The sequence below is a fragment of the Antedon bifida genome, chromosome 5, assembly GCF_963402885.1.
Source record: "Antedon bifida chromosome 5, ecAntBifi1.1, whole genome shotgun sequence".
NCBI classification, from domain to species: Eukaryota; Metazoa; Echinodermata; class Crinoidea; order Comatulida; family Antedonidae; genus Antedon; species Antedon bifida.
The window spans coordinates 9509552-9534935 of NC_136230.1; the positions used below are offsets into that span (position 1 = coordinate 9509552).

Sequence of the window (25384 nt, forward strand, 5' to 3'; positions counted from 1 at the left end):
CCGCAAAATGCGATCCACTTCGCGGACGTGTGAGAGCGTTTCTTTGTATGTTTGGGAAGGGGAAAATATAGCGTGCTTACCTCGCCCTGTTATGATGATAATTCGCGGTGTTCTAAAAATAGAGATTTTGGACCTTAGAAAAAATGGAATATTAGTTTCCTTTTACAATTGCAAGCCAGTAGCCAGGATTTTTACAGAACAATAATACGTCGTCGTTTACAGAAACGAATAAATAGACGCGGTGATTTATATACTCAATTGTACTCAATTAGCACTCTGGGAATTACTTCCGAAGGAAAAACTTGTCACAAAATGAAACCAATTGCTTTAGCCAAATTTAAACAAACTTAATTGTGTTTTGCATGTGACATTAGGGTTAAGGGATGGGGAAGAGGATAGGTGCAAAGAGGAACAATTTTTAAATATATTCTTTATCCATTCAGTAACGAAATATTAAATATATCAAATAATATACCACTAAACACAGTAAAACATTGCGATTTAATACTTGAAACTGTCAACGCCAAAGTCTTGATTGAAATATAGTACAGTACATGTAACGACACACCACTACGACGTTTTATTTACATTTTCTGTACAGTATTAATTAACACAAACATTGAGAAGCAACTGTCAGTAATTTTATTTGTAAACTTTTATATACATTATGAATCATGCGTTTATATGTAAAAAAGTTTGTGAAAAAACACCTCTATTCGGGACAAATTCCCCTTAATCGTCAATAAATAATTATCTAACAAATGATTTTCAATTGTTTCTTAGAGCCAATTCATACTTAAGTTGGTTCCCGCCCTGTGTGTACTTTCAAGTGCGTTTTCAAATGGCTACTCCGTTTAAATTTCTTTTCACAATGTTCACATTCATATGGTGTCTCTCCTGTGTGTACTCTCAAGTGCATCTTCAAACTCCCACTTTGGTTAAATTTCTTTCCACAATATTCACATTCATAAGGTGTCTCTCCTGTGTGTATTCTCAAGTGATTCTTCAAATTCCCATTTTGTTTAAATTTTTTTCCACAATGTTCACATTCATAAGGTGTCTCTCCTGTGTGTACTCTCAAGTGCTTTTTCAATATCCCACTTTCTTTAAATTTCTTTCCACAATGTTCACATTCATTATGGTGTCTCTCCAGTGTGTATTCTCAAATGCATCTTTAAATTCCCATTTTGTTTAAATTTCTTCCCACAATGTTCACATTCATAAGGTGTCTCTCCTGTGTGTATTCTCAAGTGCTTCTTCAAATTCCCATTCCCATCAAATAATATACCACTAAACACAGTAAAACATTGCGATTTAATACTTGAAACTGTCAACGCCAAAGTCTTGATTGAAATATAGTACAGTACATGTAACGACACACCACTACAACGTTTTATTTACATTTTCTGTACAGTATTAATTAACACAAACATTGAGAAGCAACTGTCAGTAATTTTATTTGTAAACTTTTATATACATTATGAATCATGCGTTTATATGTAAAAAAGTTTGTGAAAAAACACCTCTATTCGGGACAAATTCCCCTTAATCGTCAATAAATAATTATCTAACAAATGATTTTCAATTGTTTCTTAGAGCCAATTCATACTTAAGTTGGTTCCCGCCCTGTGTGTACTTTCAAGTGCGTTTTCAAATTGCTATTCCGTTTAAATTTCTTCCCACAATGTTCACATTCATATGGTGTCTCTCCTGTGTGTATTCTCAAGTGATTCTTCAAATTCCCATTTTGTTTAAATTTCTTTCCACAATGTTCACATTCATATGGTGTCTCTTCTGTGTGTACTTTCAAGTGGTTTTTCAAACCCCCACTCTGTTTAAATTTCTTTCCACAATGTTCACATTCATAAGGTGTCTCTCCTGTGTGTACTCTCAAGTGCCTTTTCAAACTCCCACTTGTTTGAAATTTCTTTCCGCACTTTTCACATTCATATGGTGTCTCTCCTGTATGTACTCTCAAATGCATCTTAAAATTCCCATTTTGTTTAAATTTCTTTCCACAATGTTCACATTCATAAGGTTTCTCTCGATCTCCAGTGTGTACTCTCAAGTGATCTTTCAAATGCCCACTTGTCTCTCCTGTGGGTGTTTTCAAATTCTTCCCGCAATGTTCATTTTCGTTTGTTGGGTTTTCTTCTATTCCCACTAAATTTGTTTTAAAATCATCTTCCCATAATATTGTCTCGTCGTAGTGTTCACACTAGTAAAACTGCAGCTTTTTGCTGGCTGGTTTTAAGGGCGGTAATCCTCTCGGGTCCGCAAAATGCGATCCACTTCGCGGACGTGTGAGAGCGTTTCTTTGTATGTTTGGGAAGGGGAAAATATAGCGTGCTTACCTCGCCCTGTTATGATGATAATTCATAAGGTGTCTCTTCTGTGTGTATTCTCAAATGCATCTTCAAATTCCCATTTTGTTTAAATTTCTTTCCACACTGTTCACATTCATGAGGTTTTTCTCCTGTGTGTATTCTCAAATGCACCTTAAAGTGGCTATTTTGTTTAAATTTCTTCCCACAATGTTCGCATTGATATGGTGTCTCTCCTGTGTGTACTCTCAAGTGCCTTTTCAAACTCCCACTTGTTTGAAATTTCTTTCCGCACTTTTCACATTCATATGGTGTCTCTCCTGTATGTACTCTCAAATGCATCTTAAAATTCCCATTTTGTTTAAATTTCTTTCCACAATGTTCACATTCATGAGGTTTCTCTCCTGTGTCTATTCTCAAATGATCTTTCAAATGCCAACTTGTCTCTCCTGTGGGTGTTTTTAAATTCTTCCCGCAATATTCATTTTCGTTTGTTGGGTTTTCTTCTATTCCCACTACATTTGTTTTAAAATCATCTTCCCATAATATTGTCTCGTTGTAGTGTTCACACTCTTCTGTCCAAGTATGTATTCCTAAATGCTCCTTTAAATATATTAACTCAAATTTTTCTCCACAATGTTCACATTTGTATTCCATGATGTTGGTTTTCGTTCAATCTCACAATTGTAAAAACTTATAACTGCATTTACAGTATCTTTATTATTTTGTGTGAATAGCTCACAGTTAAACCAACAAACCGATAAGATATTTCTTCTATAGTATTATGTAGGTAGTATAACTGCAGCTTTCTGCTGGCTGGTTTTAAGGGCGGTAATCCTCTCGGGTCCGCAAAATGCGGATCCACTTCGCGGACGTGCGAGAGCGTTTCTTTGTATGTTTGGGATGGGGAAAATATAGCGTGCTTACCTCGCCCTGTTATGACGATAATTCGCGGTGTTCTAAAAATAGAGATTTTGGACCTCAGAAAAAAAGGAATATTAGTTTCATTTTACAATTGCACGCCAGTAGCCAGGATTTTTTTACAGGGTCTTTAAAAAAAGGGCACTTCTCACTCCCTAGAGGATATTACCCTCCACCCCACCTGCCTTTTTAATAATATTAAAAACGTATGTGAATTAATAAAAAAGGATCAAGACTTAGAAAACACCAAAAAAAATAATATTGATGATACTGTATTATGACATGTTGCCTCATTAGTTGTTGGATAGGTACTATTAACATATAGTCAGAGTTACAACGCTGTATTAGTCTTAATTTATTATAACTAGCCGCGTACCATCTAGGTCATGCCCACAGATGTTTTTCGAATACATAGTAATTTCTGCGTTAAAAAACTGGCGATTTCAAATGTAAGTACCGCAGAACAATAATACGTCGTCGTTTACAGAAACGAATAAATAGACACGGTGATTTATATACTCAATTGTACTCAATTAGCACTCTGGGAATTACTTCCGAAGGAAAAACTTGTCACAAAATGAAACCAATTGCTTTAGCCAAATTTAAAGCTCAGGTACAGGCATGAATTTTAAATATAATATTTGGTTAATAGTACATAAATAAAAAATTTGTAATAGAAATCAAGACGAAAAAACATGAATTTCCATTAATATGGTCAAATACAAAATTTGGCAAAATTCTGCCATGAAAACCAGGAAGACATTTTTTTCAGTAGTTAGGTAGTTAACCTAATGTAATAACATGTCTGGTGACTCCCTAGAAAGTGAAAAAAGATGGTGGATATACGGTGGATAATTTTTGCTATAGCATGAAAATAAAAATCTGAAGTCGAATAAAAATACCAGAAATGTAATATTCAAGTTATATTACCTATATTTATTCATCTGATAACATTTTTTACCACACCGTTTATTTTTAATAGCTTTTTAAAATGCCTCTCTATTTACAAAATGTGTGTACAAAAGAATAGAGATTTTACTGTGTAATTTGAACTATCCCCCCACTGATAAGAAAGTGCTTATTTTCAACAAGCTTGTGTAACACAAATAAAATCCCAAAAATTATGAAACATAGGGGAAACTATAGATCGATAATTATTGGAATGTATGATCAATAGAAATTTTTTGCCCGCACCTGGCCTTTAAACAAACTTAATTGTGTTTTGCATGTGACATTAGGGTTAAGGGATGGGGAAGAGAATAGGTGCAAAGAGGAACAATTTTTAAATATATTCTTTATCCATTCAGTAACGAAATATTAAATATATCAAATAATATACCACTAAACACAGTAAAACATTGCGATTTAATACTTGAAACTGTCAACGCCAAAGTCTTGATTGAAATATAGTACAGTACATGTAACGACACACCACTACGACGTTTTATTTACATTTTCTGTACAGTATTAATTAACACAAACATTGAGAAGCAACTGTCAGTAATTTTATTTGTAAACTTTTATATACATTATGAATCATGCGTTTATATGTAAAAAAGTTTGTGAAAAAACACCTCTATTCGGGACAAATTCCCCTTAATCGTCAATAAATAACTATCTAACAAATGATTTTCAATTGTTTCTTAGAGCCAATTCATACTTAAGTTGGTTCCCGCCCTGTGTGTACTTTCAAGTGCGTTTTCAAATGGCTATTCCGTTTAAATTTCTTCCCACAATGTTTACATTCATAAGGTGTCTCTCCTGTGTGTACTCTTAAGTGCGTTTTCAAATTGCTATTCCGTTTGAATTTCTTTCCAAATGTTCGCATTCATATGGTGTCTCCCCTGTGTGTACTCTCAAGTGCATCTTAAAATTCCCATTTTGTTTAAATTTCTTTCCACAATGTTCACATTCATGAGGTTTCTCTCCTGTGTCTATTCTCAAATGATCTTTCAAATGCCAACTTGTCTCTCCTGTGGGTGTTTTTAAATTCTTCCCGCAATATTCATTTTCGTTTGTTGGGTTTTCTTCTATTCCCACTACATTTGTTTTAAAATCATCTTCCCATAATATTGTCTCGTTGTAGTGTTCACACTCTTCTGTCCAAGTATGTATTCCTAAATGCTCCTTTAAATATATTAACTCAAATTTTTCTCCACAATGTTCACATTTGTATTCCATGATGTTGGTTTTCGTTCAATCTCACAATTGTAAAAACTTATAACTGCATTTACAGTATCTTTATTATTTTGTGTGAATAGCTCACAGTTAAACCAACAAACCGATAAGATATTTCTTCTATAGTATTATGTAGGTAGTATAACTGCAGCTTTCTGCTGGCTGGTTTTAAGGGCGGTAATCCTCTCGGGTCCGCAAAATGCGGATCCACTTCGCGGACGTGCGAGAGCGTTTCTTTGTATGTTTGGGGAGGGGAAAATATAGCGTGCTTACCTCGCCCTGTTATGACGATAATTCGCGGTGTTCTAAAAATAGAGATTTTGGACCTTAGAAAAAAAGGAATATTAGTTTCATTTTACAATTGCACGCCAGTAGCCAGGATTTTTTTACAGGGTCTTTAAAAAAAGGGCACTTCTCACTCCCTAGAGGATATTACCCTCCACCCCACCTGCCTTTTTAATAATATTAAAAACGTATGTGAATTAATAAAAAAGGATCAAGACTTAGAAAACACCAATTGTTGCCCGCCGCGCCTCCACCTTCATCCCCTGCCAAATACAATGCAAACATCGTAAACATAGCCCTGAGTCAGTGGATCACATGCAAAATCTACCTGTCTCTAAACCAAGGCAATTCGATTGCCTTGCTCTAACACCCAGTGACGACATATATCTTAACAAACAAGAGTTTTCTGGCCCATGTCAGAACATCTTGAACGCTAGGTGCGGAAATTGGCCCGTGTACTTTGAAAATATCAGGCCATGTTTGGTAGAAAATAGGCGTAAATTTAGATAATGTACACCGCACTATATAGCCAACAACAACAGCTGTAGGAAATTTAGTTCGTTGACTTTTGAACGTTTTTGGACACAGGGTCTTTGTTTACAATTTTGGTGAAACTGCAAAGTTCCACTTATTTTAAATAAGATATTTCTTTTCTTATGCAGGTAGATACTGCAGTACAACAATTGTTAGTGCCCAATAATACTTTACGAAAGGGGGAAGAAATTCGGCCCTGGTTTTGATGGAGATAATAGAAAATCGTATAAAGAATTGAACGGCACCGTCTTAAAAGAAGGGTACGAGTGAGTGTAAACTCGAAAAAATAATATTGATGATACTGAGTAGTAAAATACACTGGCCTAGCCCCCGTAGAGGGCTTTTGAGGGGATAACATTAGTTAATCCTATTATAATTAATACAATGGTAAACAATGGTAAGGAAGTAAAACAATGGAGATGTTATATATTAATACACATATAATATAAAATTTATTGAATAATAAATAAAATGTATATGGTGATTTAGTCGCTTGTAAGGAGAACAAATGGTTTCCAATGGTTAAGTATAAGATAATAGGTGTTATGTTTCGGATTATAATACAATGGTTGACATTGGGTAAGACAATATAGTTTTTTGTGGGAATTGAATTAGTCATGGATACAAATAAAGATGCACCTGGTTAATTAAAACTAGTTAATAAAGTTGGTCCGGATATTTAGGATTTTAAAATAAAGGTTATTTAAGTATGTAAAATTAACTAATGAATGTATTCTTATTATTCTTTACCTCCATTTTATTTAAAAAAAATTATTTTAATTTCTCAAACATTGCTGCAGTGCTCTACTGGGTACCGTAAGTATGCTTATTGTAGTACATGCATTTGTTTGATCAATTCCGATATGTACTTAAGAAGTGCCGACATGTACTTAACCATCTTCCGGAAATGTTAACAATGGAGCTTCGCAATGAATGAATAGTGTATCGTCAAACAAGATGTTAGTTTCACCATTTTTCAAAAAAGTAATGTTAAAGTGGCGGAAATTTTAAAAGATTTAAACAAAAGGTGTGTTAGTATAATTTACAGTGGCGGTCTTTATATGCATTTGTTTGATCAATTCCGATATGTACTTAAGAAGTGCCGACATGTACTTAACCATCTTCCGGAAATGTTAACAATGGAGCTTCGCAATGAATGAATAGTGTATCGTCAAACAAGATGTTAGTTTCACCATTTTTTCAAAAAAGTAAAACAAATAATAATTATTTCTAACTTTAAATTAAGTTTCATTTTCATTTAAATGGTTTACGTTTTACATAAAGATTTCTTTGTTTCCTTTTAAAAAAAAAAAAAAAAAAAGGACCCTACAACTGACATGCATAAATTATTTTGTTTAGTATAAATGTAGGGTGAATGTATAGTTAAATTATCAGTATCAGTTTTCAAAGCGCTGAACTCACTTCTACAATCTTGATTAGGAGAATTTAGTACAGTTTTCATCAGTATGAACTTCTACAAACCAACAGTCGATTACACCGATTCTAAAATAGTCGATAAGGCTAAGGCTACTATGCAGCGAGTTATGAGGCCTAGCAAGAGACAGAGAGTAGAAGATGAACCAAATACTAACGCTTCTTTTCAACAAGATTGTCGACCGGTGGTACAGAATCACTTTTTTAAGAATGATAGTCGAATTACAGTTACAGCTACTAAACGTATTAAACTTAATGAAACGAGGCACGTTGTTGCTCAACGTTGGGGTGATGATATGTACGTGTGTATCCGAGAATACTATCAATCAGAACCAGATGGTAAATTTAAACCGGGCAAGAAAGGTATTAATTTAACAATGATGCAGTGGAGAGATCTAATGGAGCAAAAGGACATGGTCGATGAAATGATTTTAGAATTGGACGGGGTTGATTATTGTGGAAATGGTGTAGACTCGAATGATAATGGAATTCTAGAATCACGGACCAAAAAAAGTTACCAGAATGACAATTACGATTGGTTAAAACAGTTCCCGTAATTACAATGCACTCTTTTGGAAAAACGGAATGATGATTTAAATTCAATGACATTGGGGAAGCTACTTAATGAAACAAAAGGAACACAGCGCTTTTCAAAGCCATAAAGTTGATTACAAATGATTCAGAACTTTTTAATAAGATTCTTAACCAATTGTAATTTCTACAAATTTAAATATTATCTTAACACTTTTTTTTAATTAATGTTATATATTTTTATAATTCTTATTTCTTTTCGGTAAATTTATTATTATTATGGTTGTAAAATATATTGAAATAGAATGTGTGTTAAAATAAAGGTTGTGTTTTTTCTTTTAAAAGCAACAACAAAAATGAAATTTGATCTTTGCGTGTTATTTAAGTATTTGATTTATTTTTTAAGTTTTCATTTGGGTGATTGAGGGTAATGAGTATGGATGAGTACTTAAGAAAAGTATATTTATGTGGGCGCTAAACTACTTTCATTTACGTTGTATAAATGTTGATGCGTTTGCTAAAGCCATAAAGTTGATTACAAATGATTCAGAACTTTTTAATAAGATTCTTTACCAATTGTAATTTGTACAAATTTAAAATAATATCTTAACACTTTTTTAAATTAATGTTACATTATATTTTTATATTTCTTATTTCTTTTCGGTAAATTTATTATTATTATGGTTGTAAATTATATTGAAATAGAATATGTGTTAAAATAAAGGTTGTGTTTTTTCTTTTAAAAGCAACAACAACGAAAATGAATTTGATCTTTGAGTGTTATTTAAGTATTTTATTTATTTTTTTTAATTTTCATTTGGGTGAATGAGGGTAATGAGTATGGATGAGTACTTAAGAAAAGTATATTATTACGATCCTAAGCATCCTGATAGTTTTGGTGGTGTGGACCGACTTTATCAAAATGTAAAATACGATTTAAATATTACCAAGAGACAAGTTCAAGACTGACTGAGCAAGCAAGATACATATACATTACACAAATCCATTCAACGTAAATTCAAACGAAACTGGGTACTTGTAAGTGTTATTGATGAACAATGGGGAATGGATTTGGAAAAATAACGTGTATAAAATTTGATTCAGACAAACTGTTTGACTTTAAATTTCCAAAAATCAAAGGAAGTCAATTTTGAAATAGTTGGTAGCATGGTACAAGGAATCGGACTGGAAAAAATAACAACAACTAATCCTAACAAAATAACCCGTAAACCAAAAATCTCACTCTCTACCATTCAAAAACAAAATTTTTGATGTAGCGATTTTTTCAAGCGGTATTGTCATGAACGTATTGAAAAGAAAATAGTTTTATTGTCAATGATTTGTCAAGTGTTTTATTTTAATTTCAATTACTGTTGTATTGTATTTAGTTTTACCCGTTCATGTTGGCATGATCAATATTTGCTCAAACTCCATTTTATCGTTATGTTTGTAGTATTTTAGAGCTTCCCGATCATCGTAATAATGATATAACTAGAATTCGTAACCGTGTGTTAGATTCCACGCGTATTATATACATATTGTCTTACTTTAATTCCTTCTCTCGTTATTCACCCGATGTAGTTTGATCAAACATTGTACCTGAGCCTGAAAGGTTAGTTGTTATGGTACAAGGAATCGGCCCGGACAATAATTTGTTTTCTTTTCTGTTAAATTATTATTATGTTTGTGAATTGTGTATTGCAATAGATTTGTTTAATGAAATTAAATTAATTAGGCCTATGTTTTGACTTAATTTACTGTCAGTGTAAATTTGTAAAAGTAGTTTTCCTACTTTAATTCACGGTAAATTTATTTATCGACTTAATTTAATTTGTTTTCTTTTCTGTTGTTGTTAAATGTAATTGCAAACACACATAATAAATGATTGTGATTATAAATATTCTGTTTACTTCTTTTAATTTTAAACAGTACAATAGATCTGTAATGTAAAGTTATATTTTATATATAATAAGTAATATTACAAAAATAAACATACAAAATGTATAAAGCATAGATTAATTAAATTTAAATACAATTTCTTTATTTCAAAATGAATTTCATTTTCTACGTGTTTTCAATTTTAAATCTTTTAAGAAAGACACAATAGGTACTGCTAAAAAAATAAAACGCACACAAAAGAAAACAAATTTGAGACGCACGATATGTAACGACGGTTTCAATAAAAAGGCATATTATAAATGTATTTTTACCAAATTTATAAAGTAAAGTGTTATTATTGAGAAATATACATTTTAGATAAATGATAACACATCTAAAATTAATTAGAGAGATCAATACAATATGGTGTTCATAATAATGTTTTGATGACTAGAGGAAACATCTGAAGACATTCAACAAAAAACAAGCGTTAACACCATACCAGTCATTAAGAATGCTACTACTCTGAAAAAAACATCTCCCTTCAAGCACAGAAACAAATTCTGAACGAAAATAAAAAATAAAAATAATTAGTAAACGAAACACGCGCATTATAAATAAAATGAATAATTTAAGAATATTTGTTAAAATACCCACGAACAAAACAAAAAAAAAGAAACATACTAACCGATTTATCGTCATTACGAAGTTCAAATAACGAAAACTTTTCCTTGAAAAATCCACAAGAGACACGTTTTACATTTTCTAACTGCATTTCAGTGTCACATTGTTTCGCAACACATGTACATAAAACGAGTCCTGTCACAAATCTGCCGACATTTATTTTTTTATCGCTCATCATTTGTTCTAATACATAATACAACGCTTCCGAAGAAATATCTTTACACAATTCTAACACATTAAAATTGTTTTCCAACTCTTTACAAGCACGAATAGTACTCTGGAGGATGGGTGAATCCAAAACAATTAACCCCGTCAATTTATATTCAATGTATACTAAAACTACTTCCTCTAAATCAACCATAACGCTCGACAAAACAAATGATAATGGATGTAATTACCAAGAAAGTTACAACTTAAAACATTTATTTTTGTTTTTAAAAAGAAGTTGTAACATAGAAACTAATTTTGTCAGGAAATGTGTTTTTATTATTTATGTGATTTAATTGTGTTTAGAAAGTTACAACATTAACATTTAATTTTGTCAAAAAAAATGTGAATATACGGAGCCGAATGTAATTTTTAATCCTTAGTATAGTGAGAGATTTTATATAAGAAAAAAAAAAAAAAAAAAAAAGAGCGAACGGAAACTAATGATTGCAGATTAGCCATATAGAAATGGATTGAAATTGGAAATCCACATGATCAAAGAAAAGAAATCATCGTTCCGACAGAAGCTAATGACAATTACAAAGGATGACACAGTTTGAATATAGTAATTACCGTAAAACATAATTAAATGTTGTCAAGATAGTTGTCAAAAATAAATAAAATATATTATACTGAATTTACTTTGTACATTTATTTAATTTAGACCGTAATTAGGGTTGTTGTTCATTTATGATTGTGAAAAATATACATACGAATAAAACAGCTATATATATATATAAAAAAAAAATAATGATTCAGTGTTATAATTTTATTTACCTGTCATTATGTTAAATAAAACATATTCTAAATTAAATTTATATCATGTTAGATATATTTTCAAGAACATTTTTTACATAAAAATAAATTTGTAAAGAAATTTGTTACATAAGATAAATTTGTTAAGAAGTTTGTTTCATAAAAATATTTGTGTAGATAAATTTGTTACATGAAAATAAATTTTTCAAAATATTTGTTACATAAAAATAAATTTGTAAAGAAATTCGTTACATAAATTTATTTTTTACAAGAAGTTTGTAACAGAAAATTATTTTGCTAAGAATTAGTTGCATCAATTGATTTTATCAACCGTATGTAACATAAAGAATTATTTTGTTGAAAAAAATATTTTGTCATTCAGTCCATTGTTCAATAGGCCTAGTTCGTTTAAGTTTTTAAGAATTATTTGTGTAATATTCTTGTATATAAGAGAATTTATTTTTAACCTTTGTAATTATTTTGTAAATATCATTTATGCAATATTTTTGTGTGTAAATATTTGAATTTATTTATACTTTTTGTATGGAAATAATTATACTAATATTAAATATCATTATTTGTTTATAAATTTATTTGTGATTATAGATTTATTCTTTATAAGTATGTCGATTAATTTCAGAATCAAAAACTTGTTACATAAGAAAAAAAAATGGTCATGAAATTCGTTAAATAAAAAATAATTTATCAAGAATCTTTTTACATAAATTTTATTTTATCATTAAATTTGTTACATAAAAATAATTTGTCAAGAATCTTTTTGCATAAAATTTATTTTGTCATTAAGTTTGTTACATAAAAAAAAAAAAATTGTTTCATGAATCTTGTTACATTTTTTAAATTTTTGTTTTCAACTACTTATATGAAAATTCAAGTTAAGAACGCAGTATAATGACAATGACTGGGCGTTTAGTAACACCTTTCACCGCGGTGATTAGCGGACAGACTTCCTCCGGTAACTCGGTATTTGTTAACAATCTTTTAGAAAATAATTACTTTAAAAAAATAAAACAAGTCGTTTGATGATATGACAAAGTATTATGGCGAATATCAAACTTAGTTTGAGAAGTAAATACTGTTTGTGTTTACATGCGTGTCATAGTAGAGTCCGCAGAGACCTACAGATTTAAATTTAGAAATTCAAACAGAGTTAAAGATATGTCCATCAGGGAATGGCTGAATGAGCTCTCCCATTATTTAAAATGTTGGATGAAATGGGCTAATGTAAAAGAAGATGATGCTGCAGGCATTTTATCAAGTTATAAATAATGAATTTTAACATTTGTTTTTTGCTCATCACTGCATATTCAAATTAGTGTGTATGCAACCATAGTAAATTTAATAAGTTAAAATTCATTATTTATAACTTGATAAAATGCCTGCAGCATCATCTTCTTTTACATTAGCCCATTTCATCCAACATTTTAAATAATGGGAGAGCTCATTCAGCCATTCCCTGATGGACATATCTTTAACTCTGTTTGAATTTCTAAATTTAAATCTGTAGGTCTCTGCGAACTCTACTATGACACGCATGTAAACACAAACAGTATTTACTTCTCAAACTAAGTTTGATATTCGCCATAATACTTTGTCATATCATCAAACGACTTGTTTTATTTTTTTAAAGTAATTATTTTCTAAAAGATTGTTAACAAATACCGAGTTACCGGAGGAAGTCTGTCCGCTAATCACCGCGGTGAAAGGTGTTACTAAACGCCCAGTCATTGTCATTATACTGCGTTCTTAACTTGAATTTTCATATAAGTAGTTGAAAACAAAAATTTAAAAAATGTAACAAGATTCATGAAACAATTTTTTTTTTTTTTATGTAACAAACTTAATGACAAAATAAATTTTATGCAAAAAGATTCTTGACAAATTATTTTTATGTAACAAATTTAATGATAAAATAAAATTTATGTAAAAAGATTCTTGATAAATTATTTTTTATTTAACGAATTTCATGACCATTTTTTTTTCTTATGTAACAAGTTTTTGATTCTGAAATTAATCGACATACTTATAAAGAATAAATCTATAATCACAAATAAATTTATAAACAAATAATGATATTTAATATTAGTATAATTATTTCCATACAAAAAGTATAAATAAATTCAAATATTTACACACAAAAATATTGCATAAATGATATTTACAAAATAATTACAAAGGTTAAAAATAAATTCTCTTATATACAAGAATATTACACAAATAATTCTTAAAAACTTAAACGAACTAGGCCTATTGAACAAATGGACTGAATGACAAAATATTTTTTTCAACAAAATAATTCTTTATGTTACATACGGTTGATAAAATCAATTGATGCAACTAATTCTTAGCAAAATAATTTTCTGTTACAAACTTCTTGTAAAAAATAAATTTATGTAACGAATTTCTTTACAAATTTATTTTTATGTAACAAATATTTTGAAAAATTTATTTTCATGTAACAAATTTATCTACACAAATATTTTTATGAAACAAACTTCTTAACAAATTTATCTTATGTAACAAATTTCTTTACAAATTTATTTTTATGTAACAAATGTTCTTGAAAATATATCTAACATGATATAAATTTAATTTAGAATATGTTTTATTTAACATAATGACAGGTAAATAAAATTATAACACTGAATCATTATTTTTTTTATATATATATATATAGCTGTTTTATTCGTATGTATATTTTTCACAATCATAAATGAACAACAACCCTAATTACGGTCTAAATTAAATAAATGTACAAAGTAAATTCAGTATAATATATTTTATTTATTTTTGACAACTATCTTGACAACATTTAATTATGTTTTACGGTAATTACTATATTCAAACTGTGTCATCCTTTGTAATTGTCATTAGCTTCTGTCGGAACGATGATTTCTTTTCTTTGATCATGTGGATTTCCAATTTCAATCCATTTCTATATGGCTAATCTGCAATCATTAGTTTCCGTTCGCTCTTTTTTTTTTTTTTTTTTTTTCTTATATAAAATCTCTCACTATACTAAGGATTAAAAATTACATTCGGCTCCGTATATTCACATTTTTTTTGACAAAATTAAATGTTAATGTTGTAACTTTCTAAACACAATTAAATCACATAAATAATAAAAACACATTTCCTGACAAAATTAGTTTCTATGTTACAACTTCTTTTTAAAAACAAAAATAAATGTTTTAAGTTGTAACTTTCTTGGTAATTACATCCATTATCATTTGTTTTGTCGAGCGTTATGGTTGATTTAGAGGAAGTAGTTTTAGTATACATTGAATATAAATTGACGGGGTTAATTGTTTTGGATTCACCCATCCTCCAGAGTACTATTCGTGCTTGTAAAGAGTTGGAAAACAATTTTAATGTGTTAGAATTGTGTAAAGATATTTCTTCGGAAGCGTTGTATTATGTATTAGAACAAATGATGAGCGATAAAAAAATAAATGTCGGCAGATTTGTGACAGGACTCGTTTTATGTACATGTGTTGCGAAACAATGTGACACTGAAATGCAGTTAGAAAATGTAAAACGTGTCTCTTGTGGATTTTTCAAGGAAAAGTTTTCGTTATTTGAACTTCGTAATGACGATAAATCGGTTAGTATGTTTCTTTTTTTTTGTTTTGTTCGTGGGTATTTTAACAAATATTCTTAAATTATTCATTTTATTTATAATGCGCGTGTTTCGTTTACTAATTATTTTTATTTTTTATTTTCGTTCAGAATTTGTTTCTGTGCTTGAAGGGAGATGTTTTTTTCAGAGTAGTAGCATTCTTAATGACTGGTATGGTGTTAACGCTTGTTTTTTGTTGAATGTCTTCAGATGTTTCCTCTAGTCATCAAAACATTATTATGAACACCATATTGTATTGATCTCTCTAATTAATTTTAGATGTGTTATCATTTATCTAAAATGTATATTTCTCAATAATAACACTTTACTTTATAAATTTGGTAAAAATACATTTATAATATGCCTTTTTATTGAAACCGTCGTTACATATCGTGCGTCTCAAATTTGTTTTCTTTTGTGTGCGTTTTATTTTTTTAGCAGTACCTATTGTGTCTTTCTTAAAAGATTTAAAATTGAAAACACGTAGAAAATGAAATTCATTTTGAAATAAAGAAATTGTATTTAAATTTAATTAATCTATGCTTTATACATTTTGTATGTTTATTTTTGTAATATTACTTATTATATATAAAATATAACTTTACATTACAGATCTATTGTACTGTTTAAAATTAAAAGAAGTAAACAGAATATTTATAATCACAATCATTTATTATGTGTGTTTGCAATTACATTTAACAACAACAGAAAAGAAAACAAATTAAATTAAGTCGATAAATAAATTTACCGTGAATTAAAGTAGGAAAACTACTTTTACAAATTTACACTGACAGTAAATTAAGTCAAAACATAGGCCTAATTAATTTAATTTCATTAAACAAATCTATTGCAATACACAATTCACAAACATAATAATAATTTAACAGAAAAGAAAACAAATTATTGTCCGGGCCGATTCCTTGTACCATAACAACTAACCTTTCAGGCTCAGGTACAATGTTTGATCAAACTACATCGGGTGAATAACGAGAGAAGGAATTAAAGTAAGACAATATGTATATAATACGCGTGGAATCTAACACACGGTTACGAATTCTAGTTATATCATTATTACGATGATCGGGAAGCTCTAAAATACTACAAACATAACGATAAAATGGAGTTTGAGCAAATATTGATCATGCCAACATGAACGGGTAAAACTAAATACAATACAACAGTAATTGAAATTAAAATAAAACACTTGACAAATCATTGACAATAAAACTATTTTCTTTTCAATACGTTCATGACAATACCGCTTGAAAAAATCGCTACATCAAAAATTTTGTTTTTGAATGGTAGAGAGTGAGATTTTTGGTTTACGGGTTATTTTGTTAGGATTAGTTGTTGTTATTTTTTCCAGTCCGATTCCTTGTACCATGCTACCAACTATTTCAAAATTGACTTCCTTTGATTTTTGGAAATTTAAAGTCAAACAGTTTGTCTGAATCAAATTTTATACACGTTATTTTTCCAAATCCATTCCCCATTGTTCATCAATAACACTTACAAGTACCCAGTTTCGTTTGAATTTACGTTGAATGGATTTGTGTAATGTATATGTATCTTGCTTGCTCAGTCAGTCTTGAACTTGTCTCTTGGTAATATTTAAATCGTATTTTACATTTTGATAAAGTCGGTCCACACCACCAAAACTATCAGGATGCTTAGGATCGTAATAATATACTTTTCTTAAGTACTCATCCATACTCATTACCCTCATTCACCCAAATGAAAATTTAAAAAAATAAATAAAATACTTAAATAACACTCAAAGATCAAATTCATTTTCGTTGTTGTTGCTTTTAAAAGAAAAAACACAACCTTTATTTTAACACATATTCTATTTCAATATAATTTACAACCATAATAATAATAAATTTACCGAAAAGAAATAAGAAATATAAAAATATAATGTAACATTAATTTAAAAAAGTGTTAAGATATTATTTTAAATTTGTACAAATTACAATTGGTAAAGAATCTTATTAAAAAGTTCTGAATCATTTGTAATCAACTTTATGGCTTTAGCAAACGCATCAACATTTATACAACGTAAATGAAAGTAGTTTAGCGCCCACATAAATATACTTTTCTTAAGTACTCATCCATACTCATTACCCTCAATCACCCAAATGAAAACTTAAAAAATAAATCAAATACTTAAATAACACGCAAAGATCAAATTTCATTTTTGTTGTTGCTTTTAAAAGAAAAAACACAACCTTTATTTTAACACACATTCTATTTCAATATATTTTACAACCATAATAATAATAAATTTACCGAAAAGAAATAAGAATTATAAAAATATATAACATTAATTAAAAAAAAGTGTTAAGATAATATTTAAATTTGTAGAAATTACAATTGGTTAAGAATCTTATTAAAAAGTTCTGAATCATTTGTAATCAACTTTATGGCTTTGAAAAGCGCTGTGTTCCTTTTGTTTCATTAAGTAGCTTCCCCAATGTCATTGAATTTAAATCATCATTCCGTTTTTCCAAAAGAGTCCATTGTAATTACGGGAACTGTTTTAACCAATCGTAATTGTCATTCTGGTAACTTTTTTTGGTCCGTGATTCTAGAATTCCATTATCATTCGAGTCTACACCATTTCCACAATAATCAACCCCGTCCAATTCTAAAATCATTTCATCGACCATGTCCTTTTGCTCCATTAGATCTCTCCACTGCATCATTGTTAAATTAATACCTTTCTTGCCCGGTTTAAATTTACCATCTGGTTCTGATTGATAGTATTCTCGGATACACACGTACATATCATCACCCCAACGTTGAGCAACAACGTGCCTCGTTTCATTAAGTTTAATACGTTTAGTAGCTGTAACTGTAATTCGACTATCATTCTTAAAAAAGTGATTCTGTACCACCGGTCGACATTCTTGTTGAAAAGAAGCGTTAGTATTTGGTTCATCTTCTACTCTCTGTCTCTTGCTAGGCCTCATAACTCGCTGCATAGTAGCCTTAGCCTTATCGACTATTTTAGAATCGGTGTAATCGACTGTTGGTTTGTAGAAGTTCATACTGATGAAAACTGTACTAAATTCTCCTAATCAAGATTGTAGAAGTGAGTTCAGCGCTTTGAAAACTGATACTGATAATTTAACTATACATTCACCCTACATTTATACTAAACAAAATAATTTATGCATGTCAGTTGTAGGGTCCTTTTTTTTTTTTTTTTTTTAAAAGGAAACAAAGAAATCTTTATGTAAAACGTAAACCATTTAAATGAAAATGAAACTTAATTTAAAGTTAGAAATAATTATTATTTGTTTTACTTTTTTGAAAAAATGGTGAAACTAACATCTTGTTTGACGATACACTATTCATTCATTGCGAAGCTCCATTGTTAACATTTCCGGAAGATGGTTAAGTACATGTCGGCACTTCTTAAGTACATATCGGAATTGATCAAACAAATGCATATAAAGACCGCCACTGTAAATTATACTAACACACCTTTTGTTTAAATCTTTTAAAATTTCCGCCACTTTAACATTACTTTTTTGAAAAATGGTGAAACTAACATCTTGTTTGACGATACACTATTCATTCATTGCGAAGCTCCATTGTTAACATTTCCGGAAGATGGTTAAGTACATGTCGGCACTTCTTAAGTACATATCGGAATTGATCAAACAAATGCATGTACTACAATAAGCATACTTACGGTACCCAGTAGAGCACTGCAGCAATGTTTGAGAAATTAAAATAATTTTTTTTAAATAAAATGGAGGTAAAGAATAATAAGAATACATTCATTAGTTAATTTTACATACTTAAATAACCTTTATTTTAAAATCCTAAATATCCGGACCAACTTTATTAACTAGTTTTAATTAACCAGGTGCATCTTTATTTGTATCCATGACTAATTCAATTCCCACAAAAAACTATATTGTCTTACCCAATGTCAACCATTGTATTATAATCCGAAACATAACACCTATTATCTTATACTTAACCATTGGAAACCATTTGTTCTCCTTACAAGCGACTAAATCACCATATACATTTTATTTATTATTCAATAAATTTTATATTATATGTGTATTAATATATAACATCTCCATTGTTTTACTTCCTTACCATTGTTTACCATTGTATTAATTATAATAGGATTAACTAATGTTATCCCCTCAAAAGCCCTCTACGGGGGCTAGGCCAGTGTATTTTACTACTATACTGTATTGTGGCATGTTGCCTCATTAGTTGTTGGATAGGTACTATTAACATCTAGTCAGAGTTACAACGCTGTATTTAGTCTTAATTTATTATAACTAGACGCGTACCATCTAGGTCATGCCCACAGATGTTTTTCGAATACATAGTAATTTCAGCGTTAAAAAACTGGCGATTTCAAATGTAAGTACCGCAGAACAATAATACGTCGTCGTTTACAGAAACGAATAAATAGACACGGTGATTTATACTCAATTGTACTCAATTAGCACTCTGGGAATTACTTCCGAAAGAAAAACTTGTCACAAAATGAAACCAATTGCTTTAGCCAAATTTAAACAAACTTAATTGTGTTTTGCATGTTACATTAGGGTTAAGGGATAGAGAAGAGGATAGGTGCAAAGAGGAACAATTTTTAAATATATTCTGTATCCATTCAGTAACGAAATATTAAATGTGTTCATGTTTTACAAATAATATACCACTAAACACAGTAAAACATTGCGATTTAATACTTGAAACTGTCAACGCCAAAGTCTTGATTGAAATATAGTACAGTATGTAACGATACACCACTACGACGTTTATATATATTTTTTACTCGGGGTACCCGAGTCTAGGACTTACTCATTTTCTCCTCTTCTCCATCTGGACACTATTGAGTAAAAAGTGCGATTTTTTAAGTACTACTCCTCCCTTATTCGTTGTAATATTGAGCTGGGATTTGGCATGAATATACTACAGGGACATGTCCTCAAAGCAATAGAGCCATATTTTTACATTTCAAACCGGATGCAGCCATATCATGTCTCAAAGATGGTACCGTATAGCCGTATTTGGTAGAGGTTATTGATGTGTATGTGACGTCACATCCCGTCATATGACGTAATTACAGCTTCTTTTGCTGCACCCCGAGTATCGCACATTCGTGCTTTTTTGTTAATTAATTTGTTTAATTAAAGGGGGGTTCCGGGTTTAAAATGAATAGTAAAAAATGTAAAATATATTTGTTTGTCTCTTGAACGGTAAAAGTTTCAATTTATATAAGCGCCCAGTGAAGCAGAACGAAGGCTGTGAAATGAGGCCAGATTACAAGTGCAGCTACGGCGATATGACACTGTGTTACAGAATAGGAAATTCGTGAAATGGTCAATCTTCCGACGACTCGTTATCATTAACCATATCAATTACTTTTGTAAAATTATACTTATCTGATGTAATTTTAGTCGGTCTTCCCATTTATGAAGTCAATTTTCTATGAAAATTTATCAAAGCAGTGAAAACTTAGATATGTTTGCACTTTACGTTTGCCGATTTTCGCACTGACTTAGGGAAAGCCTTCAAAATCAATGAAGCGTAACGTATACATTCCTGAGCGAGGAGAGCGAGACGACGATACACGTGCTCTCTCTGCCCATGCCTGGCATCGTCACGTGATAAGCAGATACAGTATACAATACCAAACTGGTCGGGTCGAGTATACCCCGTCTATAATCACAACATGAACGATGTACAGTATTTGATTGAAGGTCGACTCGACCTACCGGAATGGTATAGATAATATAGCTCGAATGAGAGAGTTGGATTATTTGTAAACATAAGTATTGCTAATTTTAACAAGTGTAGCCTATAGTAAAAGGCCTGGTAGTATCAATTCGCATAGGGTCTACTACACTAGCTAGCTCAATTTTTAACTGGGCCGGATCGGCCAGGTTTCCTTCCTACTACCTGGTCTACTTGCTTGATGCAGTATCCGCTTTTTTGGAGAGTAAACTAGGCCTATTTTAGGCCTACTTAGACGATCGGGACACCATAGGCATACGTGCGGACGGCGATCGGACCTTGTTTTGCCTCAATATTTACAGCCGATTTTGTAGAACGTTTTAGGTTTAGATTGTTTAGGAGTTTGGTTGATAGGATGGGTTTGGATCCACTGAGTTTTGTTATTTATGGGCCAATCGTTTAGTACTACTAGTAGGCTAGCTAGGCCCATGATGGGCCCCAATGTAAAATGTAGGGTAGCCATCGTGGCATGGAATCCCTAGTCAGAATGGCTCTCACCCATGACAAAAAATAATTTAGGCTAGGCCTAGCCTAGTACTTGAAGCCGATAATACGATCTGTACTATTCGAGGTATAAAAATAGTATAACTGTATACAATCTATATATAGGCCTAATCTGTACTAAATTTTGTATTTCATTAAATGTCAAATAAATATATGCTACTACTGTTATTATTACATTTTAGGCCTAGCTTAGAAAATCTACAAAAAATGTATTTCACAATGATCGGGTGGTTGTCGTTTGACAGGGGAGAGGGATGTAAATTAGTTGACAAACACACTCGTACATGACGTCGCGAGTTTGGAATCCACTGATGACGTGATTTTGTGAATATCTCATGAATATTAATGAGCTTCCCTAAGCTGCTGAAAAACAGACTTTCCATGAATTTACCCTAAAATGTATATGAAATTTAATTTTTTTAATTTCTCGTTATTACTTCTTCATTCTGACATGTCTATATTGTTATAATATTTTTTATTTAATAAATAAACGATATTTAAAAGCAATTTTAAACCCAGAATCCCCCTTTAAGAAGCCACAATGTGTGACACACACCAGTAGTTATATGCGGCTTCTTGGCGTAGTGGTTATCACGTCTGCTTAACACGCAGAAGGTCCCCGGTTCGAAGATGGTACCGTATAGCCGTATTTGATGTGTATGTGACGTTACATCCGGTCTTATGACGTCATTACAGCTTCTTTTGCTGTACCCCGAGTATCGCACATTCGTGCTTGTTTAATTACAGTATTAATTAATTTAAACGTTGAGAAGCAACTGTCAGTAAAAAAGATTATTTGTATAATATACATTATGTGTTTATATGTAAAAAGGTTTGGGAAAAAACATCTCAGTTCGGGGCAAATCATAAATTCCCTTTAATCGTCAATAAATAATTATCTAACTCAACTTTTAATTAAAATGAGTAAGCATAATGATTTTCATTTGTTTCATAGAGCCAATTCATACTTAAGTTGGTTCCTACCACCAAAGTTGTTATGCGTTTAGGGCATGTGCCATTATGCCATTAAGTGGTGGTTTAACTGCAATAATAAAGTTGATCATATTATTGTGTGCCGGTATTTTTTCAAGATGGACATCCTTATTTGGGGCAAATAGTTGAACCTAAATTCGCTTTGTCAATAACTAATTATCTCAATTTCATTAGTAAATAGGGTTACATCGGGTGGTTAAAATCAGTAACGAAAGTACGAACCAACTTTATATACCATCGAGTAAACATTCTAGAAGTACCGCGCGATTTACCGAATTTTGCCCTTACGTAAATTTATATATAGATCATACAATTCAATGTACATGATTTACAAAATATAACAACTTATTATACAACTTGTTTACAAATATTAAAAATATATTTCTTGGTAATAGTGAGTTGTGTCTCCTGTATTTAGGCCTATTGTCATGTGCGTTTTCAAATTTCCTCTTTCTTTAAATGTCTTACCACAGTGCTGACATTTTATAATGTGTCCCTCCTGTGTGTACTTTCAAGTGCGTTTTCAAATCGCTATTCCGTTTAAATTTCTTTCCACAATGTTCACATTCATAAGGTGTCTCTCCTGTGTGTAGTCTCAAGTGCTTTTTCAATATCCCACTTTCTTTAAATTTCTTCCCACAATGTTCACATTCATAAGGTGTCTCTCCTGTGTGTAGTCTCAAGTGCTTTTTCAATATCCCACTTTCTTTAAATTTCTTCCCACAATGTTCACATTCATAAGGTGTCTCTCCTGTGTGTAGTCTCAAGTGCTTTTTCAATATCCCACTTTCTTTAAATTTCTTTCCACAATGTTCACATTCATTATGGTGTCTCTCCAGTGTGTACTCTCAAATGCATCTTTAAATTCCCATTTTGTTTAAATTTCTTTCCACAATGTTCACATTCATAAGGTGTCTCTCCTATGTGTACCTTCAAGTGCATTTTCAAATCGCTATCCCGTTTAAATTTCTTCCCGCAATGTTCACATTCATTATGGTGTCTCTCCAGTGTGTATTCTCAAATGCATCTTTAAATTCTCTCTTTCTTTAAATTCCTTCCCACAATGTTCACATTCATAAGGTGTCTCTCCTGTGTGTACTCTCAAGTGTTTCTTCAAATTCCCATTTTGTTTAAATTTCTTCCCACATTGTTCACATTCATAAGGTGTCTCTCCTGTGTGTACTCTCAAGTGCTTTTTCAATATCCCACTTTCTTTAAATTTCTTTCCACAATGTTCACATTCATTATGGTGTCTCTCCAGTGTGTATTCTCAAATGCATCTTTAAATTCCCATTTTGTTTAAATTTCTTCCCACAATGTTCACATTCATAAGGTGTCTCTCCTGTGTGTATTCTCAAGTGCTTCTTCAAATTCCCATTTTGTTTAAATTTTTTCCACAATGTTCACATTCATAAGGTGTCTCTCCTGTGTGTACTCTCAAGTGGGTTCTCAAACCGCTATTCCGTTTAAATTTCTTCCCACAATGTTCACATTCATATGGTGTCTCTCCAGTGTGTACTCTCAAGTGCTTCTTCAAATTCCCATTTTGTTTAAATTTCTTTCCACAATGTTCACATTCATATGGTGTCTCTTCTGTGTGAACTTTCAAGTGGTTTTTCAAACCCCCACTCTGTTTAAATTTCTTTCCACAATGTTCACATTCATAAGGTGTCTCTCCTGTGTGTACTCTCAAGTGCATCTTCAAACTCCCATTTTGTTTAAATTTCTTTCCACAATGTTCACATTCATATGGTGTCTCTTTTTTTGTTTTAAAATCATCTTCAAATAATCTTGTCTCGTTGTAGTTTTCACACTCTTTTGTATGTATTCCTAAATGCACCTTCAAATAAATTAACTCAAATTTATCTCCGCAATGTTCACATTTGTATTCCATGATGTTTTTCGTTCAACCTTGTAAAAACGTATAACTGCACTAACAGTATCTTTATTATTTTGTGTGAAGAGCTCAGTTATATACTGCAGTTTACTGCTGGCTGGTTGTAAAGGCTGTAATCCTCCCGGGTCCGCAAATTGCAATCACTTCGCGGACGTGCGGCATTCCTTTGTATTTTTGGGGAGGGAAAAAATTTAGCGTGAGATACCTCTTTATGGCGGCGTTCTAAAAATGGACTTCAAAAAGGAATATTATTTTCTTTTCCCAATTGTGCCCAATAATCCATGCCTCGGTCTTTTTAAAGGAGTCCTTGTATACTCGAAAAAGTAATGTAGGAGATAGATAGGCTGATTGTAATCAATACAAAATACTTTAGTCCGATTGACAACGCAAAGTTGTATTTTTGTTTGAAGGTTAATAAAAAAGACTTTGAATATGTCATTATTCTACTTTCGTAGAAAAAACTGTTTAAAAACCAATTTGTGACTTATAAAAAGACAAAATAAACCGTTAAATTCAACCAAAACCCATCAATTTGAGTATTTTTTGCTTTAAATTTCCAGGTACTATAAGTGTCTTCAGCTCAAATTGTTGGTCAAAGTGAATCCACTATTATGTGATATTAAAATTCTTATAAAAAAAGTATAAAACATTATTTTTAGGGGGACAATATATCTTTAATATCAAAAATACATTATTATTATTTAAATTTATTTATTAAAACAAACTTGTAGTGGCAGTAAAAGCTAAATTGTTACAATATTTATAAAATATATAAAATGAATTAAAAGTTAACAAACATATTTAAACATCAAGAATAAAAAAAATTAAAAGCTGGTTTTCATTAGA

General features: G+C 30.8%; 1 pseudogene; it reads right to left on the bottom strand.

The window, feature by feature from the left end:
* Positions 1–796: 796 nt before the first annotated feature.
* Positions 797–25384, bottom strand: part of LOC144843293 (uncharacterized) — a 33353-nt pseudogene continuing 8765 nt past the window's right edge.